Source organism: Octopus bimaculoides, chromosome 3 (genome assembly GCF_046866305.1).
Source record: "Octopus bimaculoides isolate indiv1 chromosome 3, ASM4686630v1, whole genome shotgun sequence".
NCBI classification, from domain to species: Eukaryota; Metazoa; Mollusca; class Cephalopoda; order Octopoda; family Octopodidae; genus Octopus; species Octopus bimaculoides.
In genome coordinates this window covers 58,827,144-58,833,224 of record NC_142930.1, presented here as the reverse complement: position 1 = coordinate 58,833,224, position 6,081 = coordinate 58,827,144, and the positions used below count along the sequence as shown (strand labels likewise).

At 33.6% G+C, this 6,081-nt stretch overlaps 1 pseudogene; it reads left to right on the top strand.

The window, feature by feature from the left end:
- The first annotated feature begins 5,719 nt into the window (after positions 1-5,719).
- LOC128247493 (5S ribosomal RNA) lies at positions 5,720-5,839 on the top strand (annotated as a pseudogene).
- Positions 5,840-6,081: the final 242 nt, after the last annotated feature.

Sequence of the window (6,081 nt, the reverse complement as noted above, 5' to 3'; positions counted from 1 at the left end):
TAATAATATTTCATTATCTAGGCAAAATCTAAGTGTAATTGTAGAAACCCAGATAGATATAAGTTAGACACGGATTACAGAAGAAAAAGAAAACGTCGTATACCAGGCAACAATAATTACACAAGATATGACTAAGTATTATTATATCGGATCGACGCAAAATTGGTTTAAATTAAGAATAGCTAATCACGAATCGACTTTTAGGGACCAAAAGAAAATGAATAGTACAGGATTATCAAAAAAAATATATGCGTTTTGCATTTTATGCATAGTAATCAGAGTAACCTTCATAATTTTATTGAATTAGGCGCATGGTCTGTCATAATAGGAAAATGCTGCTCTCGATCTATTTTATTCAAAGTAGGTACTGTCTACCTTGCCTACCTAGACGGCACGTCCCTGATGTACATACATGCATACATACATACAAACATACATACATACATATATATATATATATATATATATATATATATATATATATACTGTATAAAGGTAACGCGTGCGTTCTGTCGCGATACAAACAATATATGAGTATATGCATATATATGTACATGTATGTATATACGTTCATCCACATGTACATATAAATACATAACTGGGTACATGACGTGGCAAAAGAACAAGGACAAAAATGGTAAACAAGGTGCAACAAACAAGCAGGCCACATAGAAACATCCCCTTCCTCAGCTGCCACCATTAAAACTCCGGCGTTTCGACGAAAATTAAGGCAGTACGCATCGTTGAAATGGTTCTTCCCACGAACACAAATTAAATTGTTTTCATGGAGGGTAGTGGCGGACGGAAAACAAGACAGGAAAACGAAACGGTGAAATAAACAAACAAAAAGGCTGTACAGCCAGTCGTGAAGTGTGTATGTCTCGAACGCTGTGAAGCACGTACAGGAGGGGCAAAGAAGTACGTGCGAGTGGCCTGCTTGTTTGTTGCACCTTGTTTACCATTTTTGTCCTTGTTCTTTTGCCACGTCATGTACCCAGTTATGTATCTATATGTACATGTGGATGGACGTATATACATACATGTACATATATATGCATATACTCATATATTGTTTATATATATATATATATATATATATATATATATATATATATATATATATATAAATGACTTAAGATACTCGTCCTCCCTTGCCTTGGTTTTTATGTCCCTTTCCTCTAATATCTACCTGCTAACACGGAAGCCTAATACGGATCCCTAGCTGTAGCTTCAGCTGTGAACTTGATTGACCAATTATAGCCCTTATCAGCGTACCTATTCGTTTAGATCACCGGTGAACTAAACCCCTCATATATATATAATTTAGAGAAAGGAACCAAAGTTCATGAACTCATCCATAAAAATCCACAGTAACATATAGAAAAATTTAATAAGTAAAGACACTAAAAAGACCTATAATAAAATACAAAGTAATTATCAAGTAGTAATAATTATTTTATTATTCCATTATTTTATGATTATTACTTTGTATTCTATTATAGTTCTTTTTAGTGTATTTACTTATTAAATTTTCTATATGTGACTGGAGTTTCATGGATGAGTTCATGAACTTTGGTTCTTTTCTCTAAATTATATATTTATATATTATATACTGTGAAACTTAATTTAATTTTAATTTTTGATAAATTGAATTTAATTGAATTTTTACCTGTAAATTTGGATTTTTATCCCTAATATTATATATATATATATATATATATATATATATATATATATATATATATATATATATATATATATAAATATATATATATATATATATATATATATATATGGCAAATGATAGACGGAAGATGGAACATACGAGAATTTATTATTAATTATGACAATTGTTTCGACATATCTAGAATCCGCTCATCATGGGTGGGACACTCAACAACTGGTTCAGGAGCATCCGGCGGTGCAGATGTATCTCGTGGGGTGATAATTTGCAACTCGTTAAAATAACTGTTCTGTAATGTAACTTCCCGTTTTGTAGAAAGAAAAGCAAGCAGACGGAGGAAATATTTTCATTTATATGGAAGATCAAAAATAAAATCACAGATGGCAAAAAGAGTAACGAACACGCAATCCAGCGAGAAAGGTATTGAACATAACCTGTAACAAATACGAATGTATAAACGCCCTCGGGCAAGCTGCATGGCGCGAGTACACTCGTTCATACAAGCATCCGCAAAAATGTGAGCATACGCACACGTGAGGCTTGGCGCACTCGTAATCGCAAAGCGAAATAGCTACTTACTTTGTATGAATGGGGAGGTAAAAAGTAAACTTAAGTCATCCATACCATAAATTAAATTAAATTATATTAACGGTTACTCAAACTTCATTCCCACTTGCATTGTGCGAAAGTACATTTATATACGTTTAGGCATCTTAGAGTCGTTCATGAGTATATATATACTCATGTTTATATAAAGATATATATAAACAAACATACATACACACATACACACATATACAGAGAGAGAGAGAGAGAGAGAGAAAGAGAGAGAGGAGAGAGAGAGAGAGAGAGAGAGAGATAGAAAGAGAGATAGATAGACAGATAGAGAGACAGAGAAACAGAGAGAGACAGAGTGAAAGAGCAAATGTAATTAATAATTAGTATTGTTGCTGATTATGAATATAAATAATAAAAGAGATAAATTATCCATGGCATTCTGCACTTTCTGCTTAGCCATATTATTGATATTCCTCATTGGTGTTAGTAAATCCCTTTTCTTTTCTGTATTGTAATCATAATTAGTCTTACCAAAAATATGCTTCCTTTGCGTTCGTGTAGGCCGGCATACTTTGATTGGTTTCTCCACTTCGGTTAACGACCATGTCTACTATTCTTTATTTTCTATATTTTCCAGAGACTTCATTCGGTTAAGTGAATTACTGGAGTTATTTATTCTGCTGTTGTTTTTAGATATCAAATACTTTACTAACTGTACGAATAATGTCAATTGTTCAAAGCTTTTTAACTAACTATATTAAAGTGTGAAACCCTACTATAATTAACTGTTATTATGCAGAACAATCTCCTATGGTTTAGCTTATTCCGTCAACCATAATGTCGATATTTTTGTAATCAACTCACTTTATTCTTTACATGTTTATATATTTTGATAAGTCTTGCCATCTGAGTTGATTATGCTTCACTTCACTAAAGAGGTCTAATAGTCAGAAACATGCCGTTGCTACCACCAGTTAACCTAAGCATTAAAGCTATACGTTTCAAAATTATACATTAAATCAAAATCAAATTAAATTATGCCATCTTATTTACTTGTTCTTTGATTTTAGACGTCTTTATAGGGTGTTGTAGTTGAACAGTTTTGTGGATAATCTCAGCTAATTCAAGGTTTTCAACTCGTAATATAATATACAGGAAACCTTATCGCTGTTTGATACATTATAATCAGTTAAGAATTGCATTAATTGTTTACCCAGAATACATCTGAAGACTTTTAATGACTAGAGGTACCCTTTCTGTGGACCTGGCAATCCTTATTTCCAGTCATACCAGTTTATGTTACTAGCGAGAAATGTATGAAGGTAGCACATTTGCATTTCTCATTTGCATAAAGCTAAAGCCAAGGTGTATAAAAAGTCTCTTTTTTTTGTTATAGCTAGAGTTCGAATCTTTTAGTATATATATTTAAACTGATTTAGAACTGAAAATTAATGTTTAATCCTAGCACATGTACAATTTTATGAACATTGGCATGTATCACGTTTGCGTGTGCTTTATACGATTTGATATGAATAAAATGAAATAGCTTCAACTATGTACTGAAACGGCAACGAGCGCAACCAAGACTTTGTTAATATTAGATTATCTTGTAAACATAATATCCTGATTTACTCTTCGACTAACACAGATTTACACTCTTCGTGATAAAAAGCTGTTAATGTTTGTCAATTGAACTGTGATAATTTCCACACACTGGCATCTATATGGGTTTGGTTTTAACGCAAAATGTCAGGTTCACAAGAGTCTTAAGTACGCTAGGTAGAAAACATGGCTTTCCTTTTACTGCAACATTACAATCTATAAACGGCAAAAGAAAAAAAAAATAAATGGTTTAAATCCACCGAGTATAAGTTAAGTTTGAATCCAAAGAAATAAGTTTTAAGTCAAGTGGTTGATTAAAACAAGTGTGCTGCTCCGATCTTTGCAAATATAATTCTGTTATACTTTTCAAAGTTATTTCTAAAAGTTAAAGGTGACACAGGTGATGCACGCAAGCCTAACCGTTGATTTTCAATGGAAAATGATAAAGGATTGTGTTGAGTGTTAACTGTGGGTTTGAAGATTGATGAGCAGTAGAGCTGACGAGAGGAAAAGATTGAGTGCAACGGATAGATTAGATGACTGCCGTATGCAGTTTTCTAAGAAGCTAATGTAGTAGTGACAGAAATACAAGTGGTTTATCATATTGATATGTGAATATTTGATATTCAGCTATATTGATTTATTTTACACTTTAGGCAGAACGCTAACAGTTCCTAGATATTTTAGTGACAGTACACAGTAGTTGGTATTTGAACTATGAGGAGCATCAGAAAATAAGCAGAGTTGAAGTATTTTTTGGAAGTAAAGAGAACGTCTACATTGTGGAATGCAGTTGTAACAGTATTGTAATTGAGGATTAATGCTGAAACATCACCATAGAATTAATTCTGAGAGATAATCGTGAGGCTTGATTTTGCGAGTATTCTGGAAATATTGTGAATTACTTATGCATATTGAAAATGGGGTGCAAGATAACATAAATATGTGTACCGGATGTAGTTTTGTTCTGGTGCAGTTGAATGTGAAGATGTTGAGTGAGACTAATTCGTTTGTGATTTAAGATCCTAAATGATTGCAGATTGAAAGTGTGGTATCAAGAGTATGTTTGAATAATATTCATGTATAAAAGGAGAGGAAGATACGTGCTTAAATACAGTCAAGAGACACGTACGTTTAGCACACTTGATAATGATTTTGAAACGAAGGATGACCGAAATATAGCTTTAATATAAAAAGAAAGTCATGACGATAGAACAAATATGTAGGAATTTGAAAATTATGTATTTTATTACTGTGTATGTCAATATGCCATTTAAACGGAGAGTCATGTGTGTGTGTGTGTGTGTGTGTGTGTGTGTGCTTATGTACGCATAAGCACACGTGTATATGCGTGTGTGTGAGAAAGAAAAAGAGAAGGATATTCATTTTTCAATGTCATTAGAATACGTATAGGCACAGAAATGCTGAGAAAACAAGAGGTGGCTATGATATCGATACCAAATAGGTCCGTCGATATCGACGATGACTCTTCATATATGTATGTGAGTGTGTCTGTGTGTGTGGTAACGAGTGGTATCAAAATTGGTTCTCTCTCATCCATAAGTTTCTTACAAGGACACTGTGATCTTGTTTTGAGCGTCAATGTCCAATTTAAATTTGGATTTAATCACATCCTTGTATATTAGAAGTGGTGTACCCTGAATTTTCGTATCGTTAGCCGACGGGGAAATATTAATCGTCTTTGGAACCGAGTGTAAACAAGCAATGGTTTCGTTGTACAAATATATCTCATATACTTTTTCTAGAATAATAACATTCCTGAAGCTAAACCAGATAATGTTTATAATCTGTATCAGGTCTATCATTATGGTGTAACTCCCATGTCTTCTATCCGTATAATACGTAGGTAATATTGTTTACGGCCATATCACATTAAATGCATCGGTTCTTGTCCGATCATCGAAATTAAGCAGCGTCGAGCCTAATTAGTTCTTTGATGGGTGACCGCTTGGGAAACCTAAGATGCTGTAAGCATAACGTGAAGGTGCGTGGCTTAGTGGTTAGGCGTATTCGGCTCGCAATCGTAAGGTCGTGAGTTCGATTTCCGGTGGCACGTTGTGTGTTTCATCAAGATACTTTATTTCACGATGCTCCAGACTATTTAGCTGGCAAAAAATGAGCTGTACCTGTAATTTAAAGGGCCAGCCTTGTCACATTTTATGCTATGCTGAGAACTACGTTAAGGGAATGCGTGTCTGTGAAGTACTCAGTGACTT